General features: G+C 47.4%; 1 protein-coding gene across 2 annotated transcripts in view; it reads right to left on the reverse strand.

The window, feature by feature from the left end:
* The window catches only part of LPIN2 (lipin 2), a 134064-nt gene that overhangs the window by 91196 nt on the left and 15237 nt on the right, over positions 1-27631 (reverse strand). The gene's annotated exons all lie outside the window — the stretch shown is intronic.

Genomic DNA, 27631 nt, shown 5'->3' on the forward strand with positions numbered 1-27631 from the left:
CTTTACCAGTCTAAATTGCTGTGCTTGTCTGGTTAATTCAGACAAAACTACAGCAAAGCCTCGGACGTAGATGCAGTCTGCTCTTTGGATTAGATCTTCACATACGCCATTTCTTATACACCAGGGTCCTTGGATCCATGAAAATACGAGTGGAATGAGAATTCATAAATTATTTCAAGTGGCAAAAACCATTCAGGATCTGCAGACCACATCCCTCCATTTCTGGATTTTCAGATAAACTACTGCAATGCTAACGCAGGAAACCCGTCCTGTGCGCAGTCTTCAGACATGGCCAAGACTCAGCTGCTTATCTTCAAAGTTCAGTTCCCAGGCAAGAGGAGACAACGACATCAACAAAAACCTACGAGACATGGGAACGTATCTCCAGAAAACTCAGTGTAATGACCTTTGGAAATCTTACAGTATTGTCCCCTAGTGGTCTTCAGATAAGTGACAAGCTACAGTTCTGACCCCAGCACAGGCCCACAACTACAGGCACAGCTTTTTAATTTACACTTTTTTAGGTTTGTATTTTTACTTCCGTTAAACACCTTATAGTTTGTCATGTGATCTGATTTTTACAAGTTTTTGCAATTCATATGCAGTTTGGTTTTCCAACTAATTTACTGGGAGCAGATGAGGTTTGTTTTTTTCCCCCTTTTTGTTATGCAGGCCATTGGTCAAAATAAAAACAGTGACCCGTGAATAACTTTATAGTATAAAACGCATCCATGCACAGACCATGAAAAAAAAACAAAAAAAAAAAACAAAAATTCTGTAAATCCCATATACTGTGCTTGTTCTTCACAACAAAGCAAAAATACGCTGCATCCAAAACGCTGCTAACATTGATCATGGGAACATACCCTTAGGGTTATAGCTTATTCACCATCATTGTTAGGAAAGGCCATGTGATGCACATTTCACAGCCTTATAAAATCACAGGTGCCGCTAACCTTGTGCAAAAAAAACATAGCTATGGGTTCTTTTAAGCCGCTGCCTAGCACTCTGAAAATGGTGAAGGTCCACAAAGCTGGAGAAGGCTCTAAGAAGATAAAAAGTTTTCAAGTTGCCTTTTCCCAATTTGAAATATACAGTAATTAAAATGGTGGTTAACAGGAACAGTGGAGGTCAAGATAAGGTCTGGAATACCAAGCAAAATTTGTGCTAGAAGGATTGCTAGACAGGCAAAGGCAAACCTCACTTTGACTGCATAAGACCTTCAGGAAGATTTAGCAGACTCTGGCGGCGTGGATACCTACACAAATGTCCTTCATGAAAGTCATGAAAAACATCAGAAGTATGCAAAAGAACATCTAAAAAAGCTGATGCATTTTGGAATCAAGTCCTATGGGCCACAGAGTTTAAAATAGAACTCTGGCCACAATGATGAGATGTGTGGACAAAAAAAAAAAAAAAGGGCCCAGAATTTCAGGAAAAGAACATATCGCCAACCATTAAGCATGGGTGTGCATTACTCATGCTTTGGGGTTCTGTTGCAGCCAATGGCACAGGGAACATTTCATAGGTATAGGGAAGAATAGATTCAATGAAATTTCAACAAATTCTTGATGTAAAACATAAAAAAAAAAAAAAAAAAAGTTGAAATTGAGAAGAGGATGACTTCTACAAATGGATAGTTATCCTAAACAGACGTCAAGATCCACAATAGATTACCTCAAAGGGTGCAAGCTGAATGTTATACAATAGCCCTCACTGACCTCCTGATCTGAACATCATTGAAAATACGTGGCTAGATCTCAAAAGAGCAGTGCATGCAAGACAATCCAGGAATCTCACAGAACTGGAAGACTCCTCCAAGGAAGAATGGATGAAAATCCCTCAAACAAGAATTGAAAGACTCTTGTCTGGCTACAAAAACAGTTTACAAGATGTGAAACTTCCCAAATTGGGGTGCTACTAGGTACTAACCATGCAGGGTGCCCAACCTTTTGCACTGGCCCATTTTCCTTTATTAAAAAATGTAAAAAGGATGGAAATATATATTATTTTGTTTGCCTAAAATACAAAAGAAATGTGTCATTTTTAACTTTATGCCTTTTATAGATCATTTTATCTTCAACTTTCTTAATGTTTAACAATAAACAGTAATTTTGACTAGGGGTGCCCAAACTTTTGCATGTCACTGTATAAACTAGCCATCCCGGAGAAGCTGGAACCTGTGCTACCTAGTGAATGGGCTGAAGGCACTGCCTCGTGTTACCATTAGTGACAAGGACACTGGCAACACTAGGTCAGAATCAGTTAGCATTAATAAGGAGAGTAATTGTTACCACCGCACACAAAACCCATTTCCTTTTAGGCTGCTTTCACGCTATGCGGCACAATCCGGCACTTTGCAGGAAAAACGCAACAGTTTTTTTTTTTGCTGCCGGTTGCGTTTTTCCTGCATAAACGTTAGTGCCGCATTGCCTTGCGTTCGGTCCGTTTTTTGCCGCATGCGGCAGATTTAGCCGATGCGGCGGCCGGATGGAACGTTGCCTGGCACGTTTTTTTGTGCGGCAAAAAAAAAAAAAAAAAAACGCATTGCGCCGCATCCTGCCGATGCGGCGCTTTTCTCAATGCATCCCTATGGATGCCGGATGCGGCGCGATGCGGCAAAAACCACATCCGGCCGCCGCATGCGGTTTTTGCCACTGCGCATGCTCAGTAGCATGCCGCAAGCGGCAAAAACCGGACGGGCCGCATGTAAAAAAACTTATGCAAAGGATGCGGTGTTTTCACAGGCCGGATTGAGCCGCACGGCTCAAACCGGATGTGTGAAAGCAGCCTTAGGGGTTGTCTTGCTGGTATCTCTCCAGCGCTACTCTCACTTTTACAGAAGCAGGGCTTCTGCCTCTGACCTGGACAGTAGATGTCCCTGGAGTACAACTGTGGTTAAAAGGTGTTTTCCTCCGAACAAAGTTAATTTTAATGTAGATTTTTTTTTTATCTTTGAGTAATAATAATAACCATAATTGGAAGATTTTATATCCGCACTGATTATTTTTTTTTTTTTTTTTTTTTAAGTGAACCTGTCAGGTCCAATATACACCCAGGACCACGAGCAGTTCTGGGTGCATATTGCAAATCCCTGCCTAACCGTCCCTGTATACACTAGCATAGATAAAGAGATCTTTAGAAAAAGTATTTCTAAAGATCTTTTACCGTATGCTAATGAGCGCAGGGACTAGTCCCCTGGGCATTAGTTTCGCGGCCAGTCGCCCTCATTAGCATGTTAGTATGCCCCTGTGGGTGTGCTATCATGCTAATGAACACGCAGAGTCACAGGATGATCTCACTCACCTCTCCGCCGCCATTGCCACCTGACGCTGGATTTCGGCTCCGTGCGCATGACCCCAGACTTTCGGTCATGCGCACTACTTCAGTTTGGAGCCAGGGCGCGTACACTCAGCTTTATAGTGCGCATGACCCTAACTCCGGGGTCATGTGCAATGAGCCGAAATCCCCCATCAGATGCGATGGTAGCGGAGAGGTGAGTGAGATCATCCAATGACGCTGCACATTCATTGCAAATTTGGAAGAAGGAAACCGGGATATAACGCGCTGACATCAAACATGCAAAAGTTGATTAATTTCTCTTTTATTTAATCAAGTCTACATGTTTCGGAGGACACAGCCTCCTTCAGGACAATGACAGAAAAATCAACCTTAATCAAGATTAGCCCCCATTAGCATATTAGCACACCCACTGGGGCATACTAACATGCTAATGGGGGCGACAGGCCAGGGTACACCAGCTTGGACCCTGGGCTTTGTTTTTAATTAAAGGTAATTGGCAACAATCTCTGAATTTCATTTTCTTTGCCTTTATGCAGACTATCATGCATATACTCCATATTTATGGCTGCTTTTTGTTTTGATATTGTTACGCCCTGGCCTATCGGGTCGTCACAAGGTATTGTGCAATCTGCCCTCCTGTGTAATATCCACCTCCTCCTTGGTTACGGGTCCCTCACCTTTAGTGTTGCCAAGAACAAGCTAATCAAAATCCTAGGAACACTACACCACACCCACACCAGTGGACGGCCTGAGTGGAATAGGGTTGCCCACTTGGTGGGTTGGTAAGGGGGGGGTCAGGAATGTTAGGAGACAGTTAAGCAGTGCCTCTCAGGGCTCATTCATATAACCGTTCCGTTTGTCTTGGTCAGTTCCTGATTTTTTGCGGACCCACGGACAGGACCATCTTTTCAATGTCTTGTGTAGGATTGGATGGCACACGGTAGCACTTCCATGTGCATCCGATCCTACAAAACAAAAAAAACACATCGGATGCTGTATGTCCGTTCCGTTATTATGGAACAGATCCTATTCTGTTCCGTAATAACGGACCGTGACTCAATACAAGTCAATGGGCCCGCAAAATCCCTAGAAGCCGCACGGAAGCACTTCCGTACGACCTCCGTCGGGTGCCCATGCAGCCTGTGTCCCGATCCCTGCCAGCCCTGCGGCTGCCCGCACTGCAGTATCAGCAGCTTCTCACACTACAGTGCGGACAGCCACGGGAATGACTAGCGCTGCTGTCAGGTGGTTAGATGAGATCATTACCTGCTGTGACGATCTTCTGCACTCCTGACGTTAGCGCTGTCACTGTCTTCTATGCTCGCCGCATTCTCACATCAAGTCTCGCGGGCGGGCCGAGACTGTCACTAGCAGTGACGTTACTGGCTCCCGCGATTCTTCGCTGTGAATGCGGCGGGCATAGAAGTCAGCGACAGCGCTGATGTCAGGAGCGCAGGAGATCGTCACAGCAGGTAATGATCTCATCTAACCTCCTCACAGCAGCGCTCGTCATGCCCTGCAGTGACCTGGGCTGACCTATTGATGTTAGCTCGGGTCACTGCACTACTCTCCAAGCCAATGGGGAACATTCTGTTCTTCATTGACTGGGACAGTGACTATGGTATGGATCGTCGTGGGACCCCCTTAGTGGATTATGCCGGACCTGGATTTGATTGTTCTTTGCAATAAATTGGTGTAAGAGGGAATGTTTTGGGGAGTGTTTTTTTCAAAAAACTTTTTTTGTTGTCTTTTTTTTTTATTACTGACTGGGTTGGTGATGTCAGGTATCTGATAGACGCCTGACCTCACCAACCCCAGGGCTTGATGCCAGGTGACATTACACATCTGGCATCAACCCCATATATTACCCAGTTTGCCACCGCACTAGGGCAACGGGATGAGTTGGGGCAAAGCGCCAGGATTGGCACATCTAATGGATGCGCCACTTCTGGGGTGGCTGTAGCCTGCTATTTTTAGGTTGTGGAGTGTCCAATAACAGTGGACCTCCCTAGTCTGAGAATTCCAGACCACAGCTGTCCCCTTTACCTTGGCTGGTGATCCAATTTGGGGGGGACCCCGTGTTTTTTTGTTTTAAATTTTTTTTTTAAATTTAAAATAACACAATGTGGGGTGCCCTCTGTTTTGGATTACCAGCCAAGGTGAAGCTGCCAGCTGTGGTTTGCAGGCTGCAGCAGTTTGCTTTACCCTAGCTGGCTACAAAAGATAGGGGGGACCCCACTTCATTTTTTTAAAAATTATTTATTTTTTGGCTAAATACAAGGCTAAGCACCCTTTAGTGCCACATGAAAGTCACAAAAGGGTGCCAGCTTAGAATATGCAGGGGGTTGGGACATTATATATGTCTTTCTCATCTACCTATCTATCCATCCATCCCTCCAGTCATTCATTTATCCCTCTCTCTGTCTCTATATCTATTCACCTCTATATCAACTCATCTATTTACCTTTCTTGCTGCTTCTGTTTTTTGCGGTCCGCAAAAAAAATGGAAGGCACACAGATGACACATGGACCGTATACGGAACAAAGTGATGCATCCGTGAAAAAAAAAATGGACTTTTTTGTGGCCCGCAAAAACGGAATGGTCATGTGAATGTAGCCTCAAGAAGAGAGGTCACAAGTCAGTTGAGGAGTAACTCAAGAGGAGAGGTCAGGAGCTGGGCTCCTTGGAACTACTAGGTGGCAGACGTTGGTCTGGGCCTGGTAGGAGCTGGACCCCGGTTGCAGTGGATCATGACAAGGGACACGGATCTGCCAAGGAGGGCAGCCGGCGGCCTTGTGCTATCACCGGGCAGGGGCCAGGCACGACGGGGTACGTGGACCCTAGGTCAGGGAGTAGCTTCAGGCGTCCTGGCAATTTAACCTGATGGGGAAGGAGCCTTCAAGATCCGTTCACCTGCTCCAAAATCGGGGTACTAGCGCAACAAGGGGGATAGGACTTTCCTCTACACAGTCCAGAAAATCCCAAGCGTAAACCCTGAGAGCAAGCTTCCCCAGATAGCCACACTGGGGAGCGGGACCCGATTAGTTTGAGACTAAAGGAACCAACTAGAAGACAAGGTGCCACGGAAAAAGGTCACAGACTAACGGGCAACACCAATGGACACGGGACCCAGGCGTGCTCCCTCCCAGAGTCAGCGGTGTCCAGAACTTTGGTTTACTACAGTTGTCGGTGTCAGCGTTATTGGACTGAGTGAGTAGACAACTGACCCTTACCTCCCCAACGGCACTTCCCTGTCACCATCACCAAGTCCCGGCGCATCCCACCCAACCCATGGAGGGGTTAAACACCTAGCTGCCCACACCATCGCCACCGGGTACTCCCGATCGCAGCGGTGATACTCCATCTTACCACGCACCACGGTTGAAGTCACAAACTTTGCACACCATCCCCTGTACATAATCCCCCTTTGTTTGAGGAGCCGTACGACCATCGGGTGTCGCGGGGGCGACAATATATATGGCCCTATTTTCACTGGCCTTACAACTGATCCAGGGTAGGGCATTTGATGTTCATCTGTCCTGTAATATTATATACATATACACACATACATACATACATACACACACACATACATACATATACACACATTCTATTACTGTTTATTATTGTAAATACATAGGCAGGACATTTTTGGGCACAATGCCAACTATTCTATGTAGTGGTGTTTTTCTTTGTCCTGCACATGTATTATTCTTCATGCTTCTTGTTACTGCGCATGCACTTTTGCAGGACAATTTTTGGGATTTTTAGCCACTTACCCTCGTTTCTTATGCACTTTTGCACTTTGTTGTAACATTCAATAAATTTTATACATTTTTCAGCATTCACTCATTGTCCTCCTGTTACCTACTGTTTTTTTGAGTTGCTGGTAGTCTGGTTTGGGGGTATTTCCCCTTCCTGACTACAAATTTGTTGTTTTTGGATGGAAGCAAGGTATTTAATCATTGCATGCCCTATCTGTGTGGCATGGCGCATTGTCCTGCTGGAAAAAACAGAGCTCAGATTTTGGGAACATTACCTGAGCAAAAGGAAGCAACTGTTTTTCCAGGATAACCTTATATGTGGCTTGATTCATAAGTCTTTTGCAAAGTTTAATCTGCCCAATTCCAGCCTTGCTGAAGCATCACCAGATCATCACCGATCCTCCACCATATTTCACAGTGGGTGCAAGACACTGTGGCTTGTATGCCTCTCCAGGTCTCCGTCTAACCATTAGATGACCAGGTATTGGGCAAAACTGAAAATTAGACTCAGAGAACAGTACCTTACTCTAGAAATTGGGCAAATTAAACTTTGTGAAGGACGAATGAATCAAGACGCATTTTTACCGCATTTGCCCAATGTGTTTTTCTTTTTTTTTTTTTTTAAGTCAAATCATTGACTGAAGGGCTCAAAAACGCAGTAAAAACGCAAAAACAATTGATATGATGCATCTTGAAAAACACAGCCAAAATGCAGCCAACAAAAGATGCCCAGTGTGGACAGCAAAATAGAAATCTTCTAGACTTTGCTGGGGGAAGGAAATGTATGCATTTTGGTGCATCATTGTGACCTCAAAAATGCACCAAAAACACAGCAAAATATGCCCTATGTAAAGCATCATACACAGATGTCCGTGTAAATACCGATACAGACTGTCCGCAGATCTCCTGACCTGAGGTTGACAGCCTTGTATATTAGGTATCAAATTCAGGTCAGGAGACCCAGTGGCAGTCAGTGCATCATGGTCCATACCTGAACATCTGAATGGGGCCTTATACTGTGAGGCTTGTGCTGCTGTTAAACATCTGCAGATTGTGATCCAAGCGCAAACCATAGTAGAATAGTGATCAGATATGAGGAGATCAGGTAGATTCCTTGGTACAGTTTGTGACGGGTTCACTGAGGATGTGGTCCGGAGGTTATACAAGTCCGGCATGTGCTACTTTATCTGTAGGTTACACAACACTGCCCCACCTCCCAACATTCACTTTCCAGTAAACACAAAGGTCATGTTTTCGCTCAGATGAGATTATCCTCTGTACATGGCAATCACAACAGATCTTTCCCTTGTATAATACTACTTGAAAGGTGGGTAGTATCTAGACTGAAAGCACAGACGCAGCAGGGAGCCAAACACCAGTAACCCATGAGGTCTAATTCATCTTCTCTTCTGTATCCCACACATCTGTTTGGCTCAAGTACAGCCAAAAAGTGGACACCTGACCATCACACCTGCATATCTTTTCAGACACTATTCGAAAATCATGAACTTTAATCTGAACGTGGGCTCGATTTTAAGGCCATATCGTCCTGTGCTCTTCAGAAAAGCCTTTCCACAAGATCAGGAGGCTTTGGTTGTGTAAATTGGCACAAATTCCCAAATATTGTCCTGGGGGATAGCATTAACCCCTTCACAACACAGGCAATTTTTGGTTTTGTATCTCCCTGCCCCCTTCTTCCCAGAGTCATACATTTTTAATGTTCTGCCCACATAGACCTATGAGGGCATTTTTTTGTGAGATGAGATATGTCTGACACCGTTCATTTTACCACAGAGTACTGTATTTGGTGGGGGGGGGATCCGAATCTGGAGAAATTGTGAGGGGAAAAGACCCATAAATTCTGCCTCTTTTCGAGGTGGGGGGTGCCTTGTTTCAGTGTACACTTCATGGTAAAAATGACCACGCAATAGGATTCTCCTCATCCGTGCAATGTCCAATTTTATTTTTATTGAACAAAAAAAAATTATATATAGAAGCTTGCAAACAAATTGTGAGATAGTGCTGTCCTTTGACCGTCTTATTTGAAGCCCATCCACAAGCAGGTTTCAAAGAAGTGCTGCTTTGACCAGCATAGAGGTCTTCAGCAGACCCCCTGCTGCCATTGCAACCCATTTGTGACCAACAATCACTGATGCGCCCCGAAGCCAGCAGCTCCAGTCTTTTATGGAGTGCTCTGGAGGTCACAACTCAATACAAGTCTATGAGAGCCTTATTCTGGCTCTCAGTTGTATCAAGCGCTTGAGATTTAACTTGTGACTTACAGCCAATCAGAAGTTACAGGCACAAGATGGCGCCGAGGGACCAAAACGGCGCTGAAGAAAGGTGAAGACAAGTCAGGGAAGTCAGATTTAAAGTGCTACTCCAGAACCAAAATGAAGGAAAAAAAAACAAAAAAACCTCTGGTCTGGTGCTTTAACGGAAACCATGGGCAGCATGACACAGAGTCCGGCTTCAAGATTGCAGCCAGGTACGATGTTCTCTGAAACATTCCAGCAATTCACAAAAAACAGTTGTAAGATGCAGCCTGCGACCATAGGCAGAGAAGTCTGACACCGCCAACTGCTCTGTGGCTGATGGATCTCTCCTGACATGCTTAACTTTATAGTTAAAGGGGTGGTTCACTATTTAGCCACATGGATATAACGTTCAGAAACAAGGCTTCTCTCAAATACCTTGTTCAGCTAATTCTACCTCTGAGCGGCGCTATTGCAGTCCGCTCATCCCCCATCGCGTGACCCGTGTGCCGCGACCACCAAGATCCGGTGATGAGACGTCACCGAATCTCAGAGGTCACGGAGCCGGGGGGGGGGGGGGAATGGTGTCACTTCATGGGGATGAGAGGACTGCAATAGCGCCACTCACAGGCACTACTGTCAACACAAAGTATTTGAGAGGAGCCATGTTTCTGAACGTTATATCCATGTGGCTAATAAAGCTAAGTAGTGAACCATCCCTTTAACTATAGGACATGATCCAAGTCTCACAGACTGGACAAACATTTTTAAGAAGGATGTGCAGATGAATCAAGAAACTATGGGTCAGTGAGCGGGATTTGTGAACAAAGCCTCAGGCACACATCGGTGTCTAAACACATACATGGAAAAATGGCACCGGTGGCTGTCATCAGCGTCTCTCTCAGATGGATAAATAAATTCTAATGCATCTCCTATAATTTGCAATGTTAAATGTAATACTAGAGTGGGGGGGGGGAATAGACATGTCTCCATGAGTTTGCACTGACAAGGTCTGTGAATGTAAAATACATGGATATATGAAATGCATTAAAGAATGGTCAAAGGTTTCATCCGTGAAGAAAAACACCCCAGATACACTGCATACATTCAACACGGACATGTGAACGAGGACTTAAGCTGTATTTACACATCCTTGATGCAAGGAGTCTCCTCCTAACTCCGCAGCCTCAGACGCACGAGGTTGTCCAGTTCAGGTAAGAGACCTGCAGCTAGCACATGTCATGGTCCATGAATGCGGAGTCCAGCCTAAGGAGAGAAAAAACCTAACCTGCTGGAGAAGAGGTCAAATAAACTTGTCTTCAAGACTGATGCTCCAAGCGTGCTCCTGCCACATGCAGTGGTCAAGTCGCCTTACGTGCACCACCACCCAACAGTGGCACCATGATGGAAGTGTTGAAGCATGGGCCTACTGACTGCTGAACAAATGACTAACAGCATATCTAGAGCTCACAAATGGACCAGAGCATAGAACAAATAAGGATATCAAATAGGGATTTTGCTGAGAAGCGCAAAGTTTTATATCTTCTCTCATATTGCAACATCATAATGGATCTCACAAATTCCTCAGTTCTGCATCTTCAAGGAATGCTTTTGGAGGATTAGTAATAGTAATTATCTCACCAAGCCTCATTGTGATCATAATTACCGTCCTCAGGACACCACCGTCGAGGCTCATTGTGATTCAGATATCCTGATGATGAATGTGCATAAAGCCAGGGGCCACAACAACAGTCACCAGCCACCGCACCTGCTCCCTTCATAAACACATGAGACACATTCCTTGAACAGGTCTCTATTTTCTACCATAGTACTACGGCCCAGATTCATCCATCCAACCATTGTGCAAGCAGTCCTAAAGAAGATCTGTCACTTTAACATTGAATGAAATACCGTACCTTGTAAAAATCCCTGAACCCCTGGATCTGCAGTTTTCCCCCCATTTTGCACTGCATACCTCCACTGGCCCCAGCTGCCACAGTCAGGAACCTCATCTAGCCCTACCAGGAGGAGACCAAGCCCGAGCAGAAGGAACCTGCGTATTCTTATCCCAATTACAGACTATACTGGCTAGTAGGGGGATGAAAGGCGCAGAACGATGGTCCAGAGTCTGCTCCGTGAAGCCACAGAGAGCCCTGGTGTTGCGGCTGCTATACAGATAAGGAAATGTGCCCACATTACTACACGACAGTAGGAACATCGGATAATCTGCAGGTTATCACTAAGGGGCCATTTACACAGCCCGGCCAGCAGTACTAGGCGGTGGTTTAAATCGCCTGTTCACACAGCCAGACAAAAGTATATGAAGCACACTGGGTGATCTGTAATAACTCGCTCAGTGCACATAGGCTGCCATTGTTCTAGGCAGTGGGAGCCCTGTTGACACATGGATAATGCACCGCTCAGAATGAGGATATATGCGCTGCGTTTGCCTATGGATAGCCTTGAATGTAAATGCAATTTAAAGCACCACTCTAGTATTTTGCGTTTTTAGGGGGTTTTTTTTCAGCGTTTGAGTGGTGCTTTAGATGTAAGCACCCCGTCTTCTATCTATCTAGCTTCACCATTTCCCGACACTGCTCCAGTCCCACAGAGTCATCTTGTGACTAACCTATGGCTGTCCGAAAGTCAGAAGTTACTTCATATGTGCTCCATGCAGTTCTCATAGACTTGTATTGAATTGTGACCTCCGCTGTGCTCCATGAAACACTGGAGCTGCTGGCAGGTGACAGACCGCCAGAGACCGACTGCGAGAGAAGATTAAGATGGCGGCAGATAAATATAAGATAGGGGGCAGGCTACTTTGATTTAAAGGGGCCCTCCAGTGCTGAAATTAAATAAAACCACTAGAGTGGTGCTTTAAAGGGAACCTATCAGGAGCAACATGCACCCAGACCCACGGGCAGTTCTGGGAACACATTGCTAATCCCTGCCTAACCGTCCCTGTATACACTAGCATAGATAAAGGGATCCTTAGAAAAAGTATTTCTAAAGATCTTTTATCGTATGCTAATGAACACGGGGACTAGTCCCAAGGGTGTTAAATCCCCAGACTATTCCGTCCTCTTGTGGGGACGTACTAACGTTCTCTTCAATGCAGTGTCACCAACGTTGATGCGCGTACTTGTGTCCTCAATGAACGCTGAAGCTGAATGCCCCGACACTTCCGGTAATGCGCAGTAGATTTCTCTGAAGCCGGGACACGTACACCCGGCCTCATACTGCACATGACTGGAAGTGCCCGGCATACAGAAGAGTGGTCACAGCAAACACAGGTACGCGTGTCACCGCTGGTGATGCTGAACTGAATAGTATGTTAACATGGTAGTGCACCCACAGGTGTGTGCTAAGAGGATGGCTAAGGCTAGTTTCACACTACGTCTTTTTAACATCCGTTGAAAACGTTTTTTTAGCGGAAGTACGGATCCTGCTTTTACAGCAAATAACGTATGCAAACGCATATGTTATTTTGCAGGATCCTGCACTGGATGTTTAGGGGCGGGCATTGGAGTCATGTGATCGGGAGTGAGGGGAGCTAGACTGGGAGGAGGCTTCTGACAGCTGCAGACGCTGGTAACCAAGGTAAACATCGGCCTTGGATACCCGATATTTATCTTGGTTACGAGTGTCTGCAGCTGCTAGGAGCAGGGCTGCCTGCACACGTAACGAACGTAAACATCGGGTAACTAAGAGAAGTGGTTACGCGATATTTACCTTGGTTACGAGTGTCCGCAGCTCTCAGGTGGGAGAGAGAGGAAGGGGAGGAAGGGGGAAAGACAGAGATAGAGAGAGAGAGGGTGAGGGAGGGAGTAGAGAGATAGACAGATCACGCGAGACTGGTTCTGGGCATGCTCAGTACTTTCTGGGCATGCTCAGTACAAAAGCAGGATCCTGTCTATCAGCACGCCAGCGTTCACCTGCGTTTGCGTGCGTTATAGTCAGGATCCAGCAATTTGCAGTATTTGGACGGAGCTCAAAAACGCTACAAGTAGCGTTTTTGAAACATGTTAAAAAACTGCAAGTTACTGGATCCTCACTATAACGCAGGCAAACGCAGGTTAACGCGAGTCCATTGCAAATGCATTGAAATGAAAACGCATTTGCACTGGATCCACTTGTCCGCTAAAATAACGTTAAGGACGGATGTTATATAAACGTAGTGTGAAACCAGCCTAATTGGGGGATATAACACTCTTGGGACTAGTCCCTGCGCTCATTAGCATAAGATAAAAGATCTTTAAAAATACTTTTTCTAAAGATCTCTTTATCTATTCTACTATATACAGGGCCAATTAGGCAGAGATTAGCAATATACACCCAGAACTGCTCGTGGCTCTGGTTGCATATTGCCCCTGACAGTTTCCCTTTAAGCCTCGGGCTGTGCGCACAGTGCGTTTTTGGTGCAGTTTGTGGCCCAAATCTGAATGTCTCTCTTCATGTCAATGAGAATTTTGAAGCTGCTTATTTTTTTACTTGCAGATATGGTGAAGAAAAACTGCAGCATGTCAATTGTGCGTGTGTTTCTTTCCTACGCTTTGTAGCCTTTCCACCAATTGACTAAATTAAAAAAACCCATTGTGTTTTCCTGAGAGAAGGTGCCGATTTCAGCTTTTCTGCACCAAGTCTGCAGCATGCGCACATACCATTAGGACTCATTCATAGGTCGGGGGAGGAGGTGTTTTGCCAATGAAGAAAAATCAGTAAGGCTGCTCTCACACATGCGGCTCTTTGCTGTGCGGCACAATCCAGCTCTTTGCAGAAAAAATGCAACCGTTTTTTTTTTTTGCCACCGGTTGCAGTTTTTCTGCATAGACTTTCATTAGTACCGGATTGTGCCTCATGGCCTTGCGTTCGGTCCGGTTTTTGCCGGATGCGGCATATTTAGCCCATGCGGCGGCCGGATGGAATGTTGCCTGGCACTTTTTTTGTCCGGCGAAAAAAAACTGCATCGCGTTGCATCCGGCCAATGCGGCGCTTTTTCCAATGCATGCCTATGGACGCCGGATGCGGCGTGATGTGGCAAAAACCGCATCCGGCCGCCACATGCGTTTTTTTGCACTGCGCATGCTCAGTAGTGTGCCGCAACCGGCAAAAAACAGACGGGCCGCATGTAAAAACTTATGCAAAGGATGTGGGTTTTTTCGCTGCATCCGTTGCATAGGTTTTAGAACCGGATTTAGCCGCACTGCTAAAACCGGATGTGTGAAAGCAGCCTAAGCTGGACACAATTTTCATACGCTATAGGTCCAGGTGTCCATTTTTACCATCAGTAGACAAACAGGACTCCATTGACACGGGTGGTAAAGCCTGTTCTGTCATTCAGAGAATCACTGATTTGAATGGGCGAGTTTAAGCAGAGATTTGTGCATGCAAAATTGTGTTTTGGATTGCTGGGATGGTATTCTTATGAAAAGCTATGGCCATGTCTAGACAACCCTGTGATTGCGATAAAACCACAAACTAAAACCAAAGCATAGCATTAACTTGCAGATATGGGGTTAATCTGTACGTTAATAGTGTTCTGATGCCATGCGGCCACCACAGCGTCCCCTTACCTGGAGGAAATCATCTTTATTGCTCCCAGCAGCTTTGGGCTTTCAGTCATGGAGGTGCAGCTTCAGTCACTGCTCTAAACAGTGAGCAGCAGCTATAACCACCCACCTGGCATTGACGGACAGCTGGCTCAGCAGTGCATCAGTACAGTGCCCGCTGTCAATCAGTGCCAGACACTGTTAAAACTGCCACTCACTATGCAAAGAGCAGTGACTGATATGGCGCGGGTCACACCTGCATGACTGATAGCCAGAGGCTGCCGGGAGAAATAAAGTTAATTTCCTACTGGCAGCGGGACTCTCAGCGCAGCTAATAACCTGCAGATAAACCCCATATCTGTTGATAGCATTTTTTTTTTAATACATATGACAGGTTCCCTTTAAAATGTGAAAAAAACAAACCATATTGCATTCTGTTACAGAGCTGATAAGAGACTTCCAGTTTATGGTCCCCTTCTTGAAATACAGTGTCCTAATAAGTCAGACTGCGGCATGTGTCAATATGAAAGTAAAAGTAGACACATTAGAAGTTTCAGAATGAGTATAAGGTAACCAGAGATACGTGACCCAAAACACAGGAGAAAAGACTGTCCCATTCAGGAATATTGTTACAAAAAATATCAGCGTAGCAAGCATCAGAGACCCGAACCCCTCATCACTCCACCAGACTGGCGTGATGAAGAAGGACGGTTAGTAGGGACTATTCTATGGATTTCTAGGGCTAGAGTCACACCAGCGCTGAGCTCGCCATTGAGCCAGATGTCGAAGAATTCCAACGGGAAACCTTAGACTATTTCAGACAGAACAGGTTACCACATTTTTATCCATGTCAGAAAAGAAGAATACCGCCAGGACAGAGGCCAAACTCCACATGTGGATACATAGTTTACTACAAAAACTCAGCATCACAGCGAGCCCTCCCATAATAATCAGATAATAAGGTGCAGAGGTTCACAGAATACTAGAAATCAACATGACCTGCCAATATAAAGCAATTAAACAACTGGTTATACTCAGTCACTCGCTCCTGTAGCTGACTGCCATCTCCCAGTAATACGAACACGCACATCATTCTACACAGACATCACTGTCCCCATTGAGGCTCACAATCTAAATTCCCTATCAGGATATATTTGTATTGTGGAGGAACCCGGAGTACCTTGAGGAAACCCACACAATCTCAAGGCGAACAAACTCCTTATAGATGTTGTCCTTGGTGGGATTTGATTGAACCCAGGACCCCAGCGCTGCAAAGTAACAGTGCTAACCACTGAGCCACCTTGCAGCCCAGAGGTTAGAGGGTGGCTGTCCATTAACATTATATTATTATAGGATCTTCCCAATGTTATTAGAGGTTTAAAAGAAAATCCTCTTAAATTCAAAGACATATTGGCACAATGATTACCGTTCTCTGGCGATTTGGTATAGAGGTGGTTTTATCAGTCCAGGATCCAGCTGAACGTGACCTCAACCAAAAACATCCCAAAAATAAAGCAGGCAACAACTAGGCACCAAAGTGATCTGGAAGCTGAGATTTGCCAGCCCAGGGATTAAAGGTAATAGATATGGAGAACTTACCAGCAAACTGGAAGAGACTTGCTCATCATCCTCAACGTCAGACTCCTGCTCACTATCTAACTGGAACATTGCGCATTATCCAGCACTACAAGGTGGTATATAGCATCATATACTGGATGGAGATGCTGTATGGAGACCTCTCCTCACCGCCCCCATTACAGAAGCAGGCTCCTACTGCCCTGCACACTCTCTCTGTGGCTTGTGAGAATCCGGCTCCTACTGCCCTGCACACTCTCTCTGTGGCTTGTGAGAAGCAGGCTCCTACTGCCCTGCACACACTGTCTGTGGCTTGTGAGAATCCGGCTCCTACTGCCCTGCACACACTGTCTGTGGCTTGTGAGAATCCGGCTCCTACTGCCCTGCACACTCTCTCTGTGGCTTGTGAAGGAAATAACTTGTGTATCGAGACATTCTACTATCTGACACGAGGAGACCAATAGTTTCAGTTTCCAGCAGAACCTCCTTCATGTATGTGGAGACAATAACATGAACATGTCCCTTCAGTAGAGGGCATGGCCTTGTCCTCCGTCACATGCCGTGTGCCTGCACTTCTGCGAAAGCTTCAGATTAAGTTAATGATTCTTTCCCACTTCTTGGCACCATTTCTTTCCCCATTAATACAATGAATGATAACGTCATAGCATCGTTATCTAGTATGCCCGATTGGATGTTATCCACAGCCGCTGGGTTATTACAAGGCATATGAGGTCATGACAAGTGCTAAACCCATTAGTGATGAGCGAGCACTACCATGCACGGGAGCTGGGTACCCACAACAGGTAACCAGACGCTTTTCTGGAAGATCTTCTGCAAAAATGCTCGAGTTCCCCATTGACTTCCATTATACTCTGTGCACAAGTTACGCCCGTCCGAGCTGCCGACTGCTTGTTACGAGTACTGAGCACCCGACCATGGCAGTGCTCGCTCATCACTAGTATCTGTCCTTTCACCTAAAAATGTGGACCAAAGCATTATCTTTGCGTTTCCTGTCTATCAACAAGCAAAAAAACTGCTTTTAGGTAAACCTACCACCTAAAAGTTACACAAACTATCCCTATTTTCATTCCCTGTAATTTGCCATTACTCATAAGTTAATCAATAGTCTATCAGCACTATTAGTGCTAGAACTTCCTTCCATCACTTCTCACCGTGCATTTCTCCTGCCAGATGAATGGGAGGAGCAGTTTGACTCATTAAGGATGGTTTCACACTTTTTTCCCTTCTATATGACAAATGGTCTGTTTTCAGGGTGGTGTTTTTTTTCATTTAATTTTTCCTGTATGGAGGGAGTAAAAAAAAAAAAAAAAAAAATATACACCTTATAGTCAAACAGTAAAATATGCACAGTGTTTTTCCCATAGGTAAATTGGAAAGTTTGATCAAAAACAAATCAACAAAAACGCCCACTTGAAAAGGCATGCCAAAAAAATGATGTGTGAAACCGGCCTAAAAATGATACTTACAAGGTGCATCAAGGTAAAAAGTCACTGACACAGCACATAAATGGTTCCCCTTCTGCTGAATGTGAAGCACAATCCTATTTTAGGGTCAGAGCCCCATCACCACCCAGTGCTGTACACACATCAGGTGACCAGTGATGCTAGCTTCTGGCTACCCTTACCGCAGCCATCACAGCACTTGTTTGTCCAACTCTTAAGACACACTGATCTATTGTGATGTATAATCAATTGGATGTCCTCCACAACGCATGCTCATTGCCTGAATGCACGAAACCCAAACCCATCACACACAGGCCATACTGCCCAATACTGGGCGAATGCAGACAGGCCTCAGTGATAAACAGCAGAGGTAGTGCAAGTGCAGAATACTGATGAACAACACTCACACCATGAGAAGGGGGGTGCTCAGCACCATGAACGCACATACGTGTACAGTCCATAATCATTCAAAGGTTAGTTGGAATCAGGAGGGCTGCATAGCACTATATAAAGGGAGCCATCACCATGAAAATGCAGTCCACTCTGCAGGAGGAGCGGAGAAGATTATGTACAATTTTGAGAGTATAGATTCTGTGTTTTAATCATTTACACCTCTCTGCTCTTTCTAAGGGGTCCAATGGGCGGTCCGATCAGTGACCACTGCCTTTATACAGCTCTGGCAAAAATTTAGAGGCCACTGCAAAATTGTCAGTTTTTCTGATTTCTCTCTTTATAGATATATTTGAGTAAAATGTAAATTGTTCTTTTATTCTATAAACTACTGACAACATAACTCCAAATTTGCAAGCAATACATTTTGTATTTATTTTCTGAAAATGAGAAATGGTCAAAATAACAAAAACAATGCATTGCTTTCAGACCTCAAATAATGTAAAGAAAACAAGTTCATAATAATTTAGAAACAACAATACTAATAATGTTTTACCTCAGGACGAGTTCAGAAATCAATATTTTGAAAAATAACCACGATTTTTATTCGCAGCTTTCATGTGTCTTGGCATGCTGTCCACCAGTATTTCACACTGCTTTTGGGTGATCTTATGCAAAAATTTAAACAGTTCTTTGTTTGATGGCTTGTAACTATCCATCTTCCTATGATTACATTCTAGAGGTTTTCAATGGGGTTCAGGTCTGGAGATTGGGCTGGCCATGACAGGGTTTTGATGTGGTGGTCCTTCATCTACACATTGATTGACCTAGCTATGTGGCATGGTGCATTGTCCTGCTGGAAAAAACAGTCCTCAGAGTTGGGGAACATTGCCTGAGCAGAAGGAAGCAACTGTTTTTCAAGGATAACCTTGTATGCGGCTTGAGTCATACGTCCTTCGCAAAGTTTGATTTGCTCATTTCCAGCCTTGCTGAAGCATCCCCAGATCATCACCGATCTTCCACTAAATTTCACAGTGGGTACAAGACACTGTGGCTTGTACGCCTCTCCAGGTCTCCGTCTGACGCGCTTGCTTCTGCGGATTTTGCCGCGGAAAACCTGTGGATTTATCTGGATTTTCCAGATAAATCCACAGGTTTCAGCATGTACAGACACTCCCCATGTTATCCTATGGGACATGGGGAGTGTGTGTCCACGCTGCGGAGTGTGCGGCTGCGGAATATGCTGCGGATGTCCCGCAGTCACACATAACTGCATGTCAATTATTCCTGCGGAATTACCTGCGGAAATCCCAGTGCTCCACTATGGAGATAAAGGCCGGGACGTCCGCAGGTAAAAAAATCGCATGAAAGTCCTCAGGTTTCCCGCAGCTATTCTGCTGTACTACCGCAGCTAAAAATAGCTGCGGATGCCGGCGGGCAGCTGCGGTAAACCTGTGGACGCACCTGCGGATATATCTGCAGGTACAGAGTCCCGTGGGCACATAGCCTTAGACAACCAAGTGTTGTGCAAAGCTGAAAATTAGACTCATCAAAGAAGATTACCTTACTCTAGAAATTGGGCAGATTAAAATTTGTGAAGGACATATGAATCAAGCCACATACAAGGTTATTCGGTAATAACAGTTGCTTCCTTCTGCTCAGGCAATGTTCCCCAACTCTGAGGACTGTTTTTTTCCAGCAGGACAATGCGCCATGCCACACAGCTAGGTCAATCAATGTGTAGATGAAGGACCACCACATCACATCAAAACCCTTTCATGGCCAGTCCGATCTCCAGACCTAAACCTCATTGAAAACCTATGGAATGTAATCAAGAGAAAGATGGATAGTCATAAGCCATCAAAGAAAGAAGAACTGCTTACATTTTTGCATAAGGTCACCCAAAAGCAGTATGAAAGACTGGTGGAAAGCATGGCAAGACGCATGAAAGCTGTGATTAAAAATCATGGTTATTCCACAAAATATTAAATTCTGAACTCTTCCTGAGTTTAATCATTAGTATTGTTGTTTCTAAAATGATTATCCCCTTTTTTTATTTGCATTATTTGAGGTCTAAAAGCAATGGATTGTTTTGTTATTTTAACCAGTTCTCATTTTCAGAAAATACAAAATTTATTGCTTGAAAATTTGGAGACATGTTGCCAGTAGTTTATAGAATAAAAGAACAATTTACATTTTACTCAAAAATAAGAGAAAAATCAGAAAAACTGACAATTTTGCAGTGGTCTCAATTTTTTCCAGAGCTGTATACACACTTGTACAAAGCAGTCAGTTAAACATTGATAGAACTGCCCAGAAAAGAGCAGAGGTAGAAATGATCGCAGAGACAGGCTGTACTGAATCTCATCACACAGCTATGTAGCAATCTGTTCTGCTTTTTAGCATGATCCCTGCGGATAGTACTGAATCTTCACAGTGACAGGCCCCAGAATACTGGTACTGAGACCACGTATTGGTAAGTTTGGCCTCCTCCGTCCTGTGTTGTGTCTTGGCTGAGTAACCTACTGCTCTAACATGACACTAGTGACACGTGACAAAGTAATGTAGAGCACAACACTCGAACATGAGACAAGCAGCAGGAATCTAGTGAGGACAGACACTCCTGCTGACTCACAGCCCGGGTCATGCAGGCAGCGGCTGACTCACCTATATTTATAGCAGGAATGGTACCTAAGCAAGTGACGGCATCACTCCACAGAAGAACAGGGTCTATATAGTGTCACTTCACAGCTGATCTCCAAAAAAAGCCATGACAAGCTACATTATTAATATACTATTGTACAGCTGAGATGCAAGTGATTATGTCGTGGGCGGAGGAGGGGACGCTGCGCTCTCCCACTGCTCGGGTCCGGCTGCTGCTGCTCGGCGGTAGCTCGAGCGGTGGGCCGGATCCTGGGGACTCGAGCGGCGTTCCTCGCACGTGAGTGAAAAGGGGTAGGGATTGATTGGATGGTGGATTTGAGTATTGTCCGTGACGCCACCCACGGTTGTGGTGATTGGTGACACCACCGCTGCTCTGGACGGGGATCCCGGGAGCGGTGACAGGGAGCAGCTTTGTTGTTAGTTCTCCCCTCCGTGGGTAGGGGGTTGGTTGTCCCGGAGCCCGGTGATGGGGAAAGGATGGATGGCAGGCAGGTTACAGGGCCTGGTGAGGTGCAGGGTCGCGGGGCAGCGCTGTGCCGCACGGCACGGTGGTACTCACTCAGCCAATGATGAAGACACAGTTCTCGGTAAAACACACGGCTGGATGGACGGGTCCCACTGACTGCTGCGGTGGTTTCTGCTCCCGGCAGGTTGATGGTGACTGCCTTTCCCTGCACCTATGTACGGTAGATGGTTACGATGGGTTCCCACCGGTAACCCGCTCCCCAGCTTGGATAATCGCTGGAGGAGCCCCTTTTTGCCCGCAGGCTCTGGCCCTGGAAAACTGTTGCCTTGGCGGTGGCGGTGTCTCCCTCTCACGGTTGGGCGGTTGCCTTTTGGTCGGGACTTGGCTGCTGGGGAACCCAGAAGGTTCCCTTCGCTGACGGATTCGACAAATTCACGGCGACTCCTAGCCTTGTCAGGGTCCGTAAACCCCTGCCAGATGGTGCTGACTTCTCTTTGTGTACCGGTCCGGTAGCACCGGGCCACCGCCCGTCCACGGTCCTTACGGTAGACTCCAATCGGTCACTCCTGCAGACGGTCACCACCGTCTGCCAACCTTGCTGTACCGCCCGGGCCACACACCCGGACGCTATCAGTTAGTTGCTCCACTACCACTCTCCTTCCTTCCACTTTCACCTCCAAAACTGATCTGTTTGCTTTTCCCGCCTCCAGGACTGTGAACTCCTCGGTGGGCGGGGCCAACCGCCTGGCCCACCCCCTGGTGTGGACATCAGCCCCTGGAGGAAGGCAACAAGGGTTTTGTGTTTGACTTTGGTGTGCCTGACCGGGAGTGTGGGGTGTGTGGGTGTTGTGCTCTGTGGCCCCTGGCTTGTCCAGGGCGCCACATTCCCCCTTAGTTAAATGCAGACCGTCCGCGGGCTGCCCGTCCATCACCAGTTTTATTTTCACAACTGAAAAATAGAAAAAGGTAAAACGGTAACACATTACAATTATATTAACATCTTCCCACATCGGGAGGTACTCTTACTTAAACGTTACGGTTATGGCTTCCGCTCTCTCCCACCCAAGGCAGCATCCCTTGACCCCAGTCCAGCACAAGTTGCCCGAGCGGGTTCTGTCCTTTTCAGGGGACCCACGTCCATGGGGAACCCCTGAAACCCCCAGAGGATTGCCACCGGTTGCGGTGGTGGCTGGGCCCCAGCCTACTCCACTGCGGGCCCTTCCTCCAATCTGCCTCTCCGGAGGCGGTCACGGTGAAAGCCACAACAACATTATTTACATGCCACAAGTTTGTGGTTGCCATGCTAGTTCTCGGGCCTGTTCATAAGGATTCCCTTATGCAACTTTTGTAGACAGTCCCTACAGGGACAACGGTGCCGGCAACGACCGGTTTCAATCAAGCTGACAATCAGGTAACTCTTCGGTAAATCATTTGCTTATTTCTCAAAACTGTTAACAGCACTCTTGTGGTCCCAACGGGGGACAATGACAACGGTTTTCCGCTGCCCTTACTCCGACTCTTCGGTATCGGCTGGGGGAGGGGACACGGTGGACACCCGGGCCTCCTGGTTGCCCCTCAGCTTGGCTTCCAGCGCAAACCACCCCCTCTCCCCACAGTGCCGGGTGTACTGTACCAGGTCCCCTGGCATCAAGTTGCGGCCTGGATGCTCTTCTGGCAGGTGGGCGTTAACGTCCTGCCGGGCTATGAAGACCTCGGCTTCCAGTCCCGGCTCATATATGAAGCCAAAGCCCCGGCGGACATCAAACCGCCTCACCTGCCCTTCATACAGGGGGCCCCGGACACGGAAGGTCGCTTGGCGGAGGCTCTCCTTCTCCCGGATCGTTCGGGCTACCATCTCCGCCTTCTTCCTTTCCCTCTCCGCAATCTCCGGGCCCAGCGGTATTGGCTCCCTGTCCCAATACGGTGCTGCTGCGAGCTCCGGCGCACGGGTCGGGCCCCGCGAGACCTTTTGGACACTGCCCACCACTGGCAATCTAGGTGGGAGGTCCCGCGGTGACTTGGCCTGGGGTGCTGCTTTGCAGCGGCAACCCGGCGCAACCTCAGCCGAGGTGTGGGGGACGGGCACAGGGGCTTTCTTCCGCTGGGCCTTCTGCACGGAGCGGCCTGTCGGCTCCGGGGAAGTCTCTGTAAATGCCTCCGGTTCGGGCTTCTGGACTTTCCAGGGCAGCACTTCCGGTCGGTCCCGGGCTCCGGCTGCAGGTCGATCCGCCGGGGCGGACGTGCAGGGTACCGCTACCGGTTGTGGGGGTAGCGGGCCTAGTGACGGGGGCGCGGCGGCCGGTACGGGTAGCGGAGGAGGTAGCTGGGCGAGCAGGCATGGACCGGGTCCCTCGGCCGCGATGACCGACCCACTAGGGGCACAGGGGGATGGGTCACTCACCCTCCCTTCCGCAACTTCCTCCTCGCGTCTCCGCACGGTCTCTACAACCTCCGCCATGTCGGCCTCCCACTCCTCCAGGAAGAGCTGCATTTTGACCTGCAGCCGTTGTTGGAGCTGCGCGGTCCGGATCTCCACCCACGCCGCGGTTCCAGGCGCGGGGGGCCACGGTGCTACGGGACAGCATATACATCTTGCTGGCGGCCTCTCCCAGGAACAAGATGGCCGCAGGGTCCTGGCGTCCCTGCCTTTATAGCTGCGCTCACATGCGACCAGTCGCAATTTCGTCCCCCTTAGTCTTTTTCCGGCTCCTTCTCTACAGGGGCGGGGTTTTGGCCTTCGCGCCTCCACTACTCGAGGAGACGCTCGAGCGGGAATTCTTCGCGCCCAAGATGGCGGCTTCACAAATTTTCCGGCCGGACACCTCCGGCGGTAACAAGGCGCACCTCTACCAGACGGCAGAGCGGTAAGATCCTGTTCGTGACGCCAAGTTGTCGCGGGCGGAGGAGGGGACGCTGCGCTCTCCCACTGCCCGGGTCCGGCTGCTGCTGCTCGGCGGTGGCTCGAGCGGTGGGCCAGATCCCGGGGACTCTAGCGGCGTTCCTCGCCCGTGAGTGAAAAGGGGTAGGGATTGATTGGATGGTGGATTTGAGTATTGTCCGTGACGCCACCCACGGTTGTGGTGATATTAGTGACACGACCGCTGCTCTGGACGGGGATCCCGGGAAGGGTGACAGGGAGCAGCTTTGTTGTTAGTTCTCCCCTCCGTGAGTAGGGGGTTGGTTGTCCCGGGGCACGGTGATGGGGAAAGGATGGATGGCAGGCGGGTTACGGGGCCAGGTGAGGTGCAGGGTCGCGGGGGCTGCGCTGTGCCGCACGGCACGGTGGTACTCACTCAGCCAATGATGAAGACACAGTTCTCGGTAAAACACACGGCTGGATAGACGGGTCCCACTGACGGCTGCGGTGGTTTCTGCTCCCGGCAGGTTGATGGTGACTGTCTTTCCCTGCACCTATGTACGGTAGATGGTTACGATGGGTTCCCACCGGTAACCCGCTCCCCAGCTTGGATATGGGCTGGAGGAGCCCCTTTTTGCCCGCAGGCTCTGGCCCTGGAAAACGGTTGCCTTGGCGGTGGCGGTGTCTCCCTCTCACGGTTGGGCGGTTGCCTTTTGGTCGGGACTTGGCTGCTGGGGAACCCAGGAGGTTCCCTTCGCTGACGGATTCGACAAATTCACGGCGACTCCTAGCCTTGTCAGGGTCCGTAAACCCCTGCCAGATGGTGCTGACTTCTCTTTGTGTACCGGTCCGGTACCGCCAGGCCACCGCCCGTCCACGGTCCTTACGGTAGACTCCAATCGGTCACTCCTGCAGACGGTCACCACCGTCTGCCAACCTTGCTGTACCGCCCGGGCCACACACCCGGACGCTGTCAGTTAGTTGCTCCACTACCACTCTCCTTCCTTCCACTTTCACCTCCAAAACTGATCTGTTTGCTTTTCCCGCCTCCAGGACTGTGAACTCCTCGGTGGGCGGGGCCAACCGCCTGGCCCACTCCCTGGTGTGGACATCAGCCCTTGGAGGAAGGCAACAAGGGTTTTGTGTTTGACTTCGGTGTGCCTGACCGGGAGTGTGGGGTGTGTGGGTGTTGTGCTTTGTGGCCCCTGGCTTGTCCAGGGCGCCACAATTACACTATATGTTACTACCTTGGGTAACCTTCACTACCACCTACAGAGGCAGCCAGTACTCCGCACACCGCTGGAGATCGGTCCGGAAGCGGAGCACATTCTGAGGAAGGTCTGGAGGCTGCTCTCACATATCGAGGTCTTCATCCAGACTGCAATATCTGGCCTGACCACAGAATCCAAGGGATACAAGTCAGGAGAACCAGGCCAGGAACTGCAACCAGAATGGGCCTGCAAAAGAGGTCATGTGAATGTAAGCTCAGAGGGGCAGGGCCCTCACCCTCTGTGCCAGTCTGTCATTGATATAGCCTGTGTACTGTAATCAACATCTGTATTTTGTATGTGACCTCCTCCCATCTACAGCACCATGGTATCAATGGTGAATTATTATTATTATTATTAATTAAGTGTGGGTGCTAGAGAAAAAAAATAAATAAATAATAATGGACATCACACGAACCATCCGTATGCAGTCCAATTTTTCTGGATACATCACCATTCTGTAACACAGAACACTGTAAATGCTCCTGTAATTGACGGTAGAATAATAGCTGCTGAGAAAAAAAAAAATCAATGTATTATATGGACAATCAGCAAACTGCATCATATTGATAGTTCTCATCACTTGTCTCACCAACTGCACTACCCCCTGACAAAGCACATTGTGCTAAACACGCGTCAGCTGCGGTGGGGACCTTGAGCCTATTTTAAAAGGTGCTATGTTTAGGTTTACACACACACACACACACACACTGTCTGAACTCGATCATGCTGATTCATTTTAATCAGTTTTGTTTTTTTTTTAATTTTTACCTAAAGCATTTCCAATGAAGATTGTAATGTTTCATACATCATCAGTGTTTGCTTGTTTTCATGCTTTCTTCATAGGTTTGAAACTGCACTGGCAGTGCTTATTACTAAATGATAAGCAAGCATTATAGTGCTCATTACTCGAATTGAGCAGGTGAGAATCTGACGGGGTGGACTCGAGTAATGAGTATAATGGAAATCAATGGGCAGTCCGGCTCTCCGCCCACCGGCAGTCCCGGCATCTGATTGGTTGCAGTCAGGCCATGCACGCCCCCACCTTGTGTGACTGCGAGTCTGACTGTTTGGAATCACACACGCTCTGTGTCCCAATAGTGGTGTATAACTAAAACAAATTGGCATTTGGTCCCCCCCTCCATATTATGATGCCCAGCACAGATTAATATATAGTGTATAAATTTTCAGCACCGAATGTGCATCTATTTGGCTAAAAAGAAAACCAAAAAAAACAACAAACTGTTTTTATGCCAGGAGATACAGGTCTGTAAACTAAGTTCACCTGAGGTGAGGTCACAATTTAATGAGGTCACCTGAGGTCAGTTTACCTGCAGTCACAAGTGGGGTACCGTGGAAACCTCCAGCTATGACTGCAGATAAACTGAGTGATGTCACTGCTCACAACTGACTTAGTCTCTGCCTGAAGCCCATATTCTGAGCCCACATGCTGTGACTTCAGTATGTATGTAGCAGAGCCGGAATAGTCGTGGAATCTTATGTGGATTATGTCAGAACCAATCTAGGGCTTAGTGGCAGCTGTGAGCTGTCACTGACCCTTTATATTACCCAGATTACCATCGCAACAGGGCACTCAGGATGAGCCAGGTAAAGTGCTAGAATTGTCACATCTAAATAGATGCAACAACTCTGAGCAGCTGCAAGCTGCTATTTTAAGGCTGTGGGGACCCCAGAAATCATAGGCCTCACCAGCTTGAGAATACTAGCCGGCAGCTGCTGTTGGCTTCATCATGGATGGGCATTGAACGCCATTTCTTAAAATTTCTTATTTAATTAAAAAAAAAAGCCACATGGGGTCCCTCATATTTTTCTACACAGCAAAGATAAGCACACGGCTGGGGGCTGCAGCTGTATGCTTTATCTATGCTGGGCATATGGGGGATCCAATACCAATTTTAATTTATTTTTACAGCACTATAGACACGCAGACCGTGTGCTCGAATACAAACAGTCAGACACGCTGTCACACAGGGTGGGGATGTGGTCTGACTGCAACTAATCACAGATGCCGGGACTGCCGCTGGGCAGGGATAGCAGGGACTATGCATGAAGTTA

This window comes from Anomaloglossus baeobatrachus, chromosome 6 (genome assembly GCF_048569485.1).
Source record: "Anomaloglossus baeobatrachus isolate aAnoBae1 chromosome 6, aAnoBae1.hap1, whole genome shotgun sequence".
Classification (NCBI taxonomy): Eukaryota; Metazoa; Chordata; class Amphibia; order Anura; family Aromobatidae; genus Anomaloglossus; species Anomaloglossus baeobatrachus.